Source organism: Lygodium microphyllum, chromosome 12 (assembly GCF_053477565.2).
Source record: "Lygodium microphyllum isolate KBCC chromosome 12, Lygodium_microphyllum_v1.1.10, whole genome shotgun sequence".
NCBI lineage: Eukaryota > Viridiplantae > Streptophyta > Polypodiopsida > Schizaeales > Lygodiaceae > Lygodium > Lygodium microphyllum.
Genome location: NC_141146.1, coordinates 111632822 through 111646604, shown reverse-complemented (window position 1 = coordinate 111646604; position 13783 = coordinate 111632822).

Below are 13783 nucleotides of genomic sequence, written 5' to 3'. Positions count from 1 at the left end.
TGTTCACACTTTAAAGAAGAATATTATGCAGATGATTGGCTAAAAATCAGCCAATTTTTGAACACTATGACAAAGAAGGAAGAATGGACTCATGAAGAGTTCAAGAGAATTAAGAGAAAAGCCTATGGTTTTTTAAATTAAAGATGGCTACCTTTGGAGGCATGCAAAGAAGAAAGGAAGAGTACCTGTTCGTGTCTTAGGTGACAAAAAGACACAAAGACAGGTCATGCAAGAATTCCATGAAAGCCTATTGGCTGGTCATAGAGGCATATGGGGTACTTTTGCCAAAATAAAAGAGAAATTTTGGTGGCAAAACATGTATAAAGACATTGAGCATTTTGTTGAGTCCTGTCATGCTTGTTAAATGTATTCCATGGTAAAACATAGAGATGGGCTTCAGCCTACCTATCCTTTATCTATTCACTATAGATGGGTTATTGATTTAGTAACCATGCCTACAGGAATTTGGAACATGAGATATCTAGTACTTGCTAGAGAAGATCTCACAAATCAAGTGAAAGGAAAGGCTTGACAACAAAGTCCACTCATGCTGTTTGCAGATTTTTACTTGAAGAAGTATTTTGCAGGTATGGATGTGTTGCTAAAGTAACTACTGATAGAGGAGAATTGGATGCCGATGAAGCTCACCATTTCTTTGCTCAATTGGGGATTAAGCTATCTCTTACTTCAGCCTACAACCCTGGAGGCAATGGTAAGAGTGAAAGAGGTCATCAACCAATTCTTAAAGCTTTAGCAAAATCATGCAAAGGAAAGTTGAGGGAATGGCCTAAAATGCTACCATTCGCATTATGGGCTAATAGAACAACCCATAGTGCAGTGACAGGATATATCCCAGCTGAACTTATGTATGGACAGCCACCTATTATGCCTATTGAGAAATCCATTGTCACATGGAGTATCTTGCCTTGGGATGAAGGCATGAACAGGGAAGAATTGCTATCTTTACGCATAAGGCAACTTGAAAGAAGGCCAGAGGATGTTAAAATAGCCATTGAAAGGCTAAAAACAGCAAGATTAAAGAATAAGAAGAGGTTTGACAAGCACCATCGACTCCGTCCAAGAGCTATTCAAGAGAATGACTGGGTTCTTGTTTATGATAGCAGCCAGGATAATCAATATAGTGCTCATAGGAAGTTAGCCAAGCGATGGTTTGGACCATATGTTGTAAAAGTAGTATATAATAATGCTACTTACTCTTTGGTTGAAATGGATGGGACCATGATAAAGACTCCAATAGCTGGGAAATGAATCAAACTCTTCAAATGAACAGAATCTTCAACTTATGAACTTGATGACTTTGATACAAGCCCTTTACTTGAAAACATGCAGGAAGACGAAGACTTAGAGAATGAAGATGAAGAAGAAGAAGACCCTCCTTGACGTGTAATCTTATGAAATGGCACATGCTGGAGGATGTGCAGGTTAGGAGGGGGTGAATGTCAAAGAGTTTACTATCCATGATATAAATCATGGGATTCTTATGAACTCAGAAGAGTTTCACTGGGAATTATATGAGATATTTTTAGGCATTGTTATCCAATATCTACCTTAGTTATACAAGTTCTTTTGTATTTAGCATACAATTTGCAGATATACCATGTACATTTATGAAAAATAAGTCTATGGGAACCTAAAACTTGGACATCTGGAAGTAATTGACAATCTACTGGATAAATCACATTAATTTAGGTACAAAAATATGGACAAAAACCCAAAAATGTTGCCAAAAACTGTCAAAAGTCCACTAGGTCCACACGAGACCAAAAGTAACTGACTAAGGTGACCAACAGGTGACCTAGGCTGGTCAAAAAGTGACCAGGGTTGGAGCAGAGAGCAGCCCGCATTTTTCGACGCAAAATGCGGGCTGCTCTGCTTGAGGGAAACTGGGAGGAAGCTGGAGCTGAGATGCATGGAATGGAGAATGCAAACTGAAGATTAACAGTCCAACAATTGAACATGATAACTTGGTGAGAGCTCCACTTCTCTGCCTCTTTGGTTTGACGAAAATGCATGCTGAAACTGTCTATAAAAGAGGGGAAATCTGAGAGAAGAGTATTCAGCCTGCTCTTATGCACGACTTCTCTCATCTTCTCTACCTTATTCTTGGTCCAATGAAGCCCAACTTGTGCCCAAGTACTTGAGTGACTTTGGGGCAAGCAAAGGGTGAGGATATTGAAGACTTATGGACTGTTATGGGCTGGAATAACCAGTCATAAACAGCGCAGCCCACTAATTTGATCCATTTTTATGAGCAAACATGGGTTTTTTTATGATTGTAATAGAGGAAAATGACCTCTTTTCTTCGGGACATTGTTCATAGATGATCAAGAGTGCTTCTTCTTGAGTTTATGCACTCATTTTGAATATGTTTATGGGCTGGAATTTTCTGTTTTAAAACAGGGCTGAAGCTAAAATTATTCATTTTCAATCCATTTCATGCATCTTCGGCCCAAATCTTGGATGTATTTGATTCTAGCATCAATATACTTGTCCCAAAGGATTGAAATCCATCTTTGTACATGTAATAAATGCCATTAGAGCTTGCATTTGACATTCATAAATGAATTAGAAATCTGAAAATATCCTTTATGAAATGATGTATGTATCTTGAAGCATTTGATGTATTCAAGTAAGTCTTATCCCTTCTGTTCATGTATGCTAAGTACAAAGTGAGAAGTCTTGAATTCCTCTTCCGTACCTAAATTATTTCTAATTCCCGAATCTTATTAAAACCCAATCCATTTTTCCTTTCTGAATCTTGAATCCCAAACCCTTCTTCTGCACTAAAAGCCCCGGTGGTAGACCTTCAACTCTTAACGCGACGACAACGCGAAAATGCCGTCCGTGCGACTCGGGAGATCACTCATGAATATATGTATATATAACGTGAGTTCAAAATAAGGGTTTTTTAAAACACCATTTTTAACATACATAAGGGTGACATATAAAGGGGTTACTTACAGATTGAATAGAAAAGAGTTGTGTTTGATTCAGGAAAAACTCATAGATTAGGATATTTATAAATAGACCATGAACGCATGTGATATAGAGAATATATATAGAGTGAACCCCCCGAGCCGCGCGACCATGCTTCACTATATATTTTGTATTGTACATTGAAACACTCAAATTAGTTGTTGCATATAAAATATAGATACGACAAATCCTAAATACCTCATCACCTTTGGACTACATCCCCTCGACAATTCCCACTCCTCCATTGAGATCTCTGGCCCTTTGTAAGACGCTGCGGTCAAAGCTCCATGCAACCATCACGTTGACATGAACCGCGGCATCTCCTCCATACCCTCGAGATATCGAATCGGTCGATGATAAGTACTACGTCAAAATTCAGATTGCGCTTCCTCTCGATCTTGCCTAGCGATCTGGTACTTGACCAGCCACGTCTCCATAGAGGCATGGTGCAACATACAAAAGTGATTCACCTTCTCCTCCATTGCGGCATCCATTCTTTTTTTCTTTCTTAAATTGTTCTTCTCTCCTTCCATCTCTCTCTCTTTTTCTATATTACGACTATGACCATGACTATGACCACCACTATGATGACCATGACTACGATGACCACGACCATGGCCATGGCCACGCCATGACCATGACTCTGACCACGGCTACGACGACCATGACCACGACCACAACTACGACAACCATGACCACGACCACGACCACAACCATGACCACGACTACGATCACGATCACAACCATGACCACGACCACAACCACGACCACGACCATGACCACGACCACGACCATGACCACGACCACGACTAGGACTAGGACTAGGACTACGACTACGACTAGGACTACAACTATGACCACGACCACGACCACGACCACGACTACGACCACGACCACGACTATGACCATGACTACAACGACCACGACCACGACCACGACCATGACCACGACCACGACCACGATGACCATGACTATGACTACGACTACGACTATGACCACGACTACGACTAGGACTACGACTAGGACCACGACCACGACCATGACTATGACTACTTATATAGAGATGAAGAGAGAGACAAGAGTTGGAGAGAGAGTAAAGTTAGAGAAGAAGAGGAGAGAAGTGAGAGAGATAGAAATAGAAAGAGAGATAGAGAGAGAAAAGAGATAGGGGGAGATAGAAGGATTTAGGGAGAGTATAGGAAGAGAGAAAGAGGGAAGATTGAGGGAGAGAGAAGGGTTGAGAGAAGAGAGAGGAGAAAGAGAGAGAGATACAACTAGAGCATTTGACACCCATAGGCAACACACCGTGGAAAACACAAGCACAAATTGACATTGAATTATGGCAAGAAAATCCACCACAAAAGAATAGTTATAATACTCGAGCTAGGATTTCAAAGTCTTATTGATTTCAATCGGTCATGGATGCCATACTATGGGTAGGTTGCACTCACTAAGAATAGAATTGACGATTCACCTCATCTTCTCTCCATCATCAATAGAATTCTCCTTTACCATTTACAACTCACCCACCTTCTCTCCACACTATTGCACACTACAATATCTATGAGGGCATGAGATTGGGATCTCCACAGATACCAAAGCATGATCTCTAGCTTGATGGTTGCATATATACTACTACTACTCATGGAATAAACCTTAAAATAGTTATTATGCTCAAATATATGCTTGTTAGAGTATAAATTTGTTCCTAAGACTATTCTAAGGAAGAAAGAGGGTTAATGATAAAAGAGCATCTTCCTTGCAAGTGATTTTATATTATATTTTTAATTAAAATTGATAGTTGAAGATGAGTTTGCTAAGAGATCTTGTGGTGATGCTATTTTAGTTTTGCGAAGCATATGAATGATGCTATTTTAGTTTTTTCTATTTGTCTTTTTAAGAAGAGATTGATTTTTATGGAATATCCAAAGTTATTTTTGGATTTACGTTATGAAAAATGAATGTTTTTCTAACTGATAGGCTGATTGCCTTCGTTGTATACTTGCGTGGTGGAGGCTACGACAAGCCCCATGTATGAGAGATCTCTTTGTAGGAAGAACATTATGCTAGGAGGCGCAAGTGTGCTAGGGTTCTCTAGCCATATATCCCTGAGGTTTGTTGAGGATCGGCCTAACCCCTATGAGCCTAGGATGAGCTTATTGTAAGGTCTTATTTCCTTTTCTCTCTTTCTCTCCCTCTCTCATTTCCTCTCCCTCCCTCACCCTCACCCTCTCTTTCTCTCTTTCCCTATTAGGTTTAATGATTTTTCTATCTTTTTCTCTCTCCTCTCCCTCTCTCATTTCCTTTTCTCTCTTTCTCTCCCTCTCTCATTTCCTCTCCCTCCCTCACCCTCACCCTCTCTTTCTCTCTTTCCCTATTAGGTTTAATGATTTTCTCTTTTTCTCTCTCCTCTCCCTCTCTCATTTCCTCTCCCTCTCTCACCCTCACCCTCTCTTTCTCGCTTTCCCTATTAGGTTTAATGATTTTTCTCTTTTTCTCTCTCCTCTCCCTCTCTCATTTTTTTCTCTCTCCTCTCCCTCTCTCATTTCCTTTTCTTTCTTTCTCTCCCTCTCTCATTTCCTCTCCCCCCCTCACCCTCATCCTCTCTTTCTCTATTTCCCTATTAGGTTTAATGATTTTTCTCTCTTTTTCTCTCCTTTTCTCTCTCCTCTCTCTCTCTCTCATTTCTTTTTCTCTCTCCTCTCCTTCTCTCATTTCCTCTCCCTCCCTCACCCTCACCCTCATCCTCTATTTCTCTCTTTCCCTATTATGTTTAACATCTTTTCTCTCTTTACTTATTATGTTTAACATCTTTTCTCTCTTTTTCTCTCTCCTCTCATTCTCTCATTTTTTTCTCTCTCCTCTCCCTCTCTCATTTCCCTATTATGTTTAACGTCTCCTCCCTCTCCCTCTCTCATTTCCTCTCCCTCCCTCTCCCTCCCTCTTCCTTTCCCATTTCTGCCCCCTCTCCCTCTCCCTCTCTTTCTCTCTCTCGCCCTCCCTCTCCCTCTCTCTAATGTTCCTATTATGTTTAATGTCTCCCTCCCTCTTCTTTTCCAATTTCCTCCCCTTTTCCCTCTCCCTCTCCCTCTCTTTCTCTCTCTCTCCCTCCCTCTTCCTCTCTCATTTCCTCCCTCTCCCTCTCCCTCCCCCTCTCTCCCTCTCCCTCTCCCTCCCCCTCTCTTTCTCTCTCTCTCCCTCTCCCTCTCCCTCCTTCTGCCTTTCCCATTTCCTCCCCCTCTCCCTCTCCCTCTCTTTCTCTCTCTCTCTCCCTCCCTCTCCCTCTCTCCTTTCCTCCCCCTCCCTCTCCTTCTCCCTCTCTCATTTCCTCTCCCTCTCTTTCTCTCTCATTTCCTCTCCCTCTCTCAATATACACAAATTATACAAAAAACAAGTAAAAGAGAGAGAGAGAATGCACTCACCGTAAAGACTCGAAGAAGGGTTTGGTGGCTCCTCTTCACGATGGTGGCTCCTCTTCGCCCTCCGTACACCTCCTCCTCTTCTTCGTGAACGGCGGTGGCAGTGGCGGTGACGGTCATAAGCCTTCTTTCTCTCTTTCTCTCCCTCTCAGCAAGACAGTCACTCTCCCTCTCGCTCTCTTTCGTGAATGCACAAAATGTAACATGCTCGGGTTTCTTCCTGCATTTTTTTGCTCTGGGTACCGTCGCTATTAGCATCGCAAATGAGACACTAATAGTGACGCACATAGCGACGCCGCTATTTGTCATCGCTAATCAGCGTCGCTATGGCCTGATATCCTTGTAGTGGATCTCCACCAAAACCCCAACAAGGGCTTTCTAAGACAAGCTCTCAAAGAGTACCATGGCAGGTAATCACATTTAAGCTTACCTTCTCTTTTTGTGAAGATCACTATTATGCTCTTTCTTTTATTCTATGCTCATTACTTTGATTTTTTTTTTGTAGAGATTTGTGGCATACATTAGAGAAAATTGTGAATCTAGAGATTGTGATATGATTGTTAGCTCCCAAAAAATATTTGATAGTTGGATCAAAATCATGAAGAGATACTCTAGATGTGAGCTTATATCCCAAGAGAGGAGAGTCTGAGAAAAAAGGGAAGGCAACCTTCTCCTGTTGAATTTCATTCCCTTGTGGGTCTAAAGGATGGAGACATCCTTACACTACAAGAGGAGATCAATGAAGGTCATATCCTTTTTCTTAAAAACAAATGGGTTAAGGAAAATATGATTGATATGGAAACAAGGGCTAAGAAAATCAAGCAAGATAGGGTCCTAAAGGAGGAATTAGTCACTCTTTTCAATGCCTTAGTCCCAAAAAGTAGCACTATGATGAAGCCTTGGGAAGAGCTTGTTGATGACCATGATATCAATGATGAAGTTTTCACAAATATTTTAGGCATTTGCAATGATTAGGTATCAAAGAAGGTCACACGTGGAGCTGATGCAGGGTCCCTACCAAATGGACTAAAATATATTGTGAACTTCCTAATTGGAAAAAAGAAAAATCATCTTTAATCCTCCACTGGTTTTCCTTGGCATGTATATATTTTCAAATTCAATCTAGAAACCTTTGATCTTATACATAATGTTTACAGAGATTCCCAATTACCATTGGGGTTGTTGTTCTAGATGCAGGACATGGGGTTGAGGGAATGAAATGGGACTCTATATAAATTTTGGAAAAGTTGTATCCACTCTACTACAAATTACATTGTGAACTTCCTAATTGGAAAAAAGAAAAATCATCTTCAATCCTCCACTCGTTTGCCTTGGCATGTATATGTTGTCAAATGCAATCTAGAAACCTTTGATCTTATATATAATGTTTACAGAGATCCAATTACCATTGGGGTTGTTGTTCTAGATGCAGGACATGGGGTTGAGGGAATGAAATGGGACTCTATAAATTTTGGAAAAGTTGTATCCACTCTACTAAAAATTACATGTGAACCTAAACAATCCATGTTGTTATCATTTCTTAATCAAATGCAAATGGTAGCTTTGGAAAATGCTTTTGAAAGAATTTCTTGCAAGTATCACATGGTAGTTGGTAGTGTTGACTTCCTACCAATGAATAGAACCTTTGCTTTTGGATCTATAGATTCTTTTCTGGTTTTGACATTAGTGACCATGGAGAAAAGCTTCATTAGATTTGACTGATATATTAACAATGTCAACAATCCTTCCATTTTGGACTTTGAATGCTTGGAAAAGGAGTGCAATGATGAAGACCTTGAAGAAGACAAGAGGATTGCAAAGGCTTTTTTGAGAAAGAAAATGAAAGTTATGGGAACTACAATCAAAGCATTTAATGATGCTCATGAGGTTGTATTTGATGTATATGCAAGTGGAATTGCATCTTAGGTGGCACAAGTAAATCACATGAAGACTATTGCAATGGTTTGCAACACTCAAGATCAAAGAGAGGTTGAAGCACAATTGTGGAGGGTCCATGAGAGTGCCAAATAAAATTCAAATTCCTAAGAGGTTTCTTCTATTGAAGTTCAAGTTCTTGAGGTACCACCCGAGGGCATAGAAGAATCAAGCCAAGATATAGCAAGTCTAATTATGAAAGTGAAATTAAAGGCTACTTCAGGTGTTTGAACTTCGTTCCTTCTCCTTTCATCCAGGAAGACACATTGATGTAATTTTTATTTTTTTCTTGAGAAGTTACTTCCATTAGCATTTGCAATATTTTCTTTCATTGGTGATATTATTTAAAGAAACTGTCTTTAGCTTTTTAATTTTTTACAAAAGTTACCAAGCATGTTTAGTTTGAAAAAGCTATTAAGGTAAATACTTTGCCAAAATAGTATTAAATAGCTCATTAAAATTTATCATCCTTTGTAAGGATAATTGTTTAAAGAAGATATTGTAATCTAGTGTGTAAGAATACTTGTCATAATGAAAAGTTTGAGCTAGCTATGAAAAATTTACTTAAGTCTATTGTAGATCTTGTTTCAATTAAACTCTTATATGTGTTGTGTAATGATCTTCTCATGCCACTCTTGGTTAGATTTGTCCACGTTGTCAAATCTATTATCTCTTATAACCTCCTTTACTACATCACTAGTGTATGTCTATGCATGCACCTTAGGATAAGAGAGCCAACAATAAATTGCACACCCAAAAAAGATTCATTGCACCTCCCAAAGGAGTTTTACCTTAGTAGCAAATATTACAACAAAGGTTTCACCTCCAATGTATCTTTTGAGATGTGTATATGGAATATTAAGGTGAAATGCTTGTTACAATTCATGAGTTTAAATATCTATGGGATATAACTAGTTCAAAAATAAAATGATTAGTCCTTAAGAAGAAACTATGAAAACTTATCCAAATAGAGCATATCTTATCTCAATTAAATTATCATATGTCACTTATATGTGACATAGTTTTGGTCATATGGTCAAAAGTATCATGTTTAAATTTCATTTTAATAATTAGTACTAATAAACACCTTCTTTGTACATGCCTTTTTTGGAAGGCCTTTTTAGAAACTGAGTATGTTTGATATTATAATGATAAATATAATTTTTGTAACTAATTACAATAATCTATATTTAGTATCCCAAGTATACTTGTAATTAGTGATAAAAAGTAGGTATGGAAAAATGACTTTATTAGAATGGATTTTACCTCGAAGAAATCATCATATACATTTTCTTCACCTCGTGATATTACTCTTGGTTAGATTTTTCCACATGGTCAAATGTCTCTTTTCTTAGGACATCATTCATTAACTACTACCTATGCATGCATTTGTCAATGTGAAGTTAAATTTCTTTAGTGTTCTATGCCAATTTATAGCTCAAACATTAAGTAGAATGATGAGGAAGTAAATTAATCTAATGTGCCTCTTTTTCTTCTTTGTAACTTCAACTAAAGCATCTATGGTTGTGTAATATCCTCATACCTCCACACAAATAAATTTTGGTTAGTTAAAGACTAAAATGTTAGCCAATACTAAGTTAGTAAGTTAGTTTATAAGTTAGTAAGCTAGTTAGTAAGTTAGTTAGTTTATAAGGTTATAAGTTAATTAGTTTATATGTTAGTTAGTAAGTTTATAAGTTAGTAAGTTAGTTAGGATTTTAAAAAAAGTAATATAGCTTATATAAGCTATATAATAGAATGATCAATGTTCTAATTAACATTAAAACTAACGTTTAAAAAAAAGAGGAAAATCGTCGAACTGACTAGCCATTGCCACCATAAAGGGTGCCACCTCCCCAATGATTATGCCACAATCATCCTCCTCAACATCATCATCAACATCATCATCATCATGATCAATGTCATCATCAACATGTTTTAAAAAATTATTCAACTCTAAAACTTAGAGTGAAGGAGCTATTGTGGTAAAAAGAGAGAAGAAGGAGAAGGGAAGGGAGAGGTAGCATGCACTCCCTTCTGTATATATAAAGGCATGCCCTCTACTAAAAAACGGAGAAGGAAGATACTCTAAGAGCTACGAGAGAGAGTTCAAGAGAGAGATAGAGAGAGAGAGTTAGTGCGAATAGAGAGTTAGTGATAGAGAGAGTTAACTCAACCCCCCCTCTCTCAATCATCAACTACGCAGTCTTCTCTCATGCTCTTCCATCCTGACTTCAACACTCCTTCTTTATCTCTCAACCCCACTCTTGATGATGGCTTCGAAGCAACGAGGTGCAAGGACCACGAGAACCACCGCAACCAGCCAAGGAATGGGTATTACTAGAGATACGGGAGTGCCTAAGGTTGTAGGCCATGAGCTATATTCTTTCATGGAAGGGTTTATGGCTACAATCAAGTATTATTTCATCCACAAGATCAATCCAAAACTACTTTTACTACGGAATGGGGTACATTCACTTATAAAGTGATGCCTTTTGGCTTATACACTGCACCCACAACATTTTAACGAGTTATGATTGTCGCTTATCAAGATTTTCTATGGCAATGGATGGAAGTTTTTCTAGACAATTTTTTGCCTTTGGGATGGCAAACAAAATGCCTGATCAATTGGCACAAGTGTTTGAACGTAGTGACCAAGTAGGTATCTCCTTGAGACCCAGATAAATGTGTTTTTGAAATGCCAAAAGGAATGTTGTTGAGGCATATCATTTCTAAAGAAGGCATTGCTATGGATCCAACTAAAATTTCTAAGATTTCTGCACTTCCAACTCCAACAAACCTTAAGAAATTGCATGGATTTTTTGGGCATCTCAATTATTATCAATGATTCATTTCTGATTTTGCAAAACTGGCCTCACCTTTGACAAATTTGTTGCAAAAGGAGACTTATTTCAATTGGGATGATGTCTAACAGAAAGCATTTGAATTTCTCAAGTAAAAGTTAATTGAAGGACCAGTATTGGCACCCTCAGATTGGACCAGTATTGGCACCCTCAAATTGGACAAAAGTTAATTGAAGGACTAGTATTGGCACCCTCAGATTGGACAAAAGAATTCCATATTCATGCAGCTGTATTTATGTATGATGTAGGAGCAGTTTTATGCCAAGAAGATGATAATAAGGTGGATTATCCAATTTATTGTGCAAGTTGTAATTTAAGTGATGCAGAAAGAAATTATACCACCACTGAGAAAGAATGCCTATCTATGGTATTTGCAATGGAAAAACTTCGTCATTGTTTACTAGGGAATAAATTTACTATTTATGTTGATCATGAAGCATTAAAATATTTGCTTAATAAAGTAAAACTTTAGGATGTGTGATTCATTCGATGTTGTTATTTTAGGAGTTTGATTTTCAAACAGTTACTCATCCTGGTAAAGCTCATGTTCTCGCAGATCATCTTTCACAATTATTAACATTTGATAAGGAAGAAGGTGTGGAGGATGATTTACCAGATGCATCACTTTTTACTATGGAGATGCAAGTTCCATGGTATGCTGATATTGCAAATTTTCTTAGTACCAATCCTAATCCACATGGTGCTAGTAAACGACGAAAGCGACAAATTTTAATGCAAGCACACTCCTATGGATTATTAGGGGGTTACCTTTATAAATTTTTTCCATGCGAGGTTATCTATCGACAATGTGTAAGGGAAAATGAAATCCCTGTGGTTCTTAAGGCATTACATGATGAGTGGTGTGGTGGCCATTTTTCTTGTGAATTAACAACATGGAAAGTTCTATTAGCTGGTTATTGGTGGCCTACCCTATTTAAAGATGCTTATTAGTACTTCCGAAAATGTGATGTCTGTCAAAGGATTGGTCATCCTTCCAAGAGTTTTGCTATGCCTTTGACACCTATATTGGCATTAGCGCCTTTTGAGAAATGGGGAATTGATTTTGTGGGCCCAATTGATCCACCTACTAGATATAGATCTAATCGTTATATCTTGGTTTGTACTGATTATATTACAAAGTGGGTAGAAGTGAAAGCACTTAAGACGGATAAAGACATTGATGTGGCTAAGTTTATGTATGAGAATATCATTACATGTTTTGGTTGCCCACTAGAATTAGTAAGTGATAGAGGTTGCCACTTTTTGAATTAGCGAGCTAATGGAAATGTATTAAATTAAGCATTGCAAATCAATACCTTATTATCCCAAAGCTAATGGTCAGGTTTAAGTAACCAATCACATTATTTGCAAGATTTTAACTAAAACACTTGTTTCTTACTAGAGAGATTGGGATGAACGTCTGTATGAGGCATTATGGGCCTATAGAACCACTTATAAAGTGATAGTGCAAAATACACCTTTCAATTTAGTTTATGGAACTAATGCAAATTTCCCAATTGAGCAAGAGTTTCCTACTCTACGAATCACCCTCTCGTTACGATTAGGAGAGGCTGACTCGTTGAAGTAAAGAATTTTACAGTTGGTGTAATATTCTTGCTGAAAATTATTACGTACACATGTGAAGTCTCGGGCAAAAGACAATGACTAGGATTGTGGTTACGAACGGATCGGTCATTAAACAGTACACTCTCCATGGCCAATCAAGGCTAGGGACTAGGAAACCGCATATGCTCGTGTGAACCTCCTCTTGGGAGGAGGTCAATATGAAAATGATTAACTTTTGGCAATTTTTTTAAAAATTATCATTTCCCCCCCCCCCCCCCCAGCCGAAGGCTGTGCTGGAGGGAAGGGAGTGAAGGGCAGTTGATTCAGCACCGTGCTAGATGCCATGGGGGGGTGAGTGCCATGCAAATGGCCACGTGGGGGGAGGGAGGTCCTCCTCCCTTCACCCTATAAAAAACCCCCTGTGGGGGCGGGGGGGGGGGGGGCGTGAGTAAGGAGGGAAACAAAGAAGGACGGGATGATGTAGTTGCCAGGACAAGGGTGGAAGGCGGAAGGAGAAGGTCGTGAGGTTACTGAAACTTGACGAGAGGAAGGACAGGCTGCCATCATGGGAGAAGGAAGAGTGGTGGACGCCATCAATCAGGCTGTCAGTATTGGGATACGTCGCCAGCTCCGCATGCCAATAAGCCATGGGCCGTCATTGTTAATGCCGCCTCCACAAGATTGCCTTCCAATCGCCCACATGGGTTCTCCACGATGCCTAGAAGATTTCTGGAAGCTTCCTGAAGCTTCTAAGGGCTCTTCAACCCCCCCTTCCCATGGGTTCGCCCCCCCCCCCCCCCCCACAACAAAATCCAAGCAGCAAGGTATATTTTTTTTCACTTGAAAAATCTTAAATATAGCTTTATTTAAAATACTTGCATTGATTTGTGATGTTAATTTTGCTTAGATCTCTTCTACAACCAAATGCAAGTGAAAGAGATTCTTTAAAGCAGCTCAGTTTTATTATCATATTCTTCCTTCAGTAATTTCAAAGGATATTTT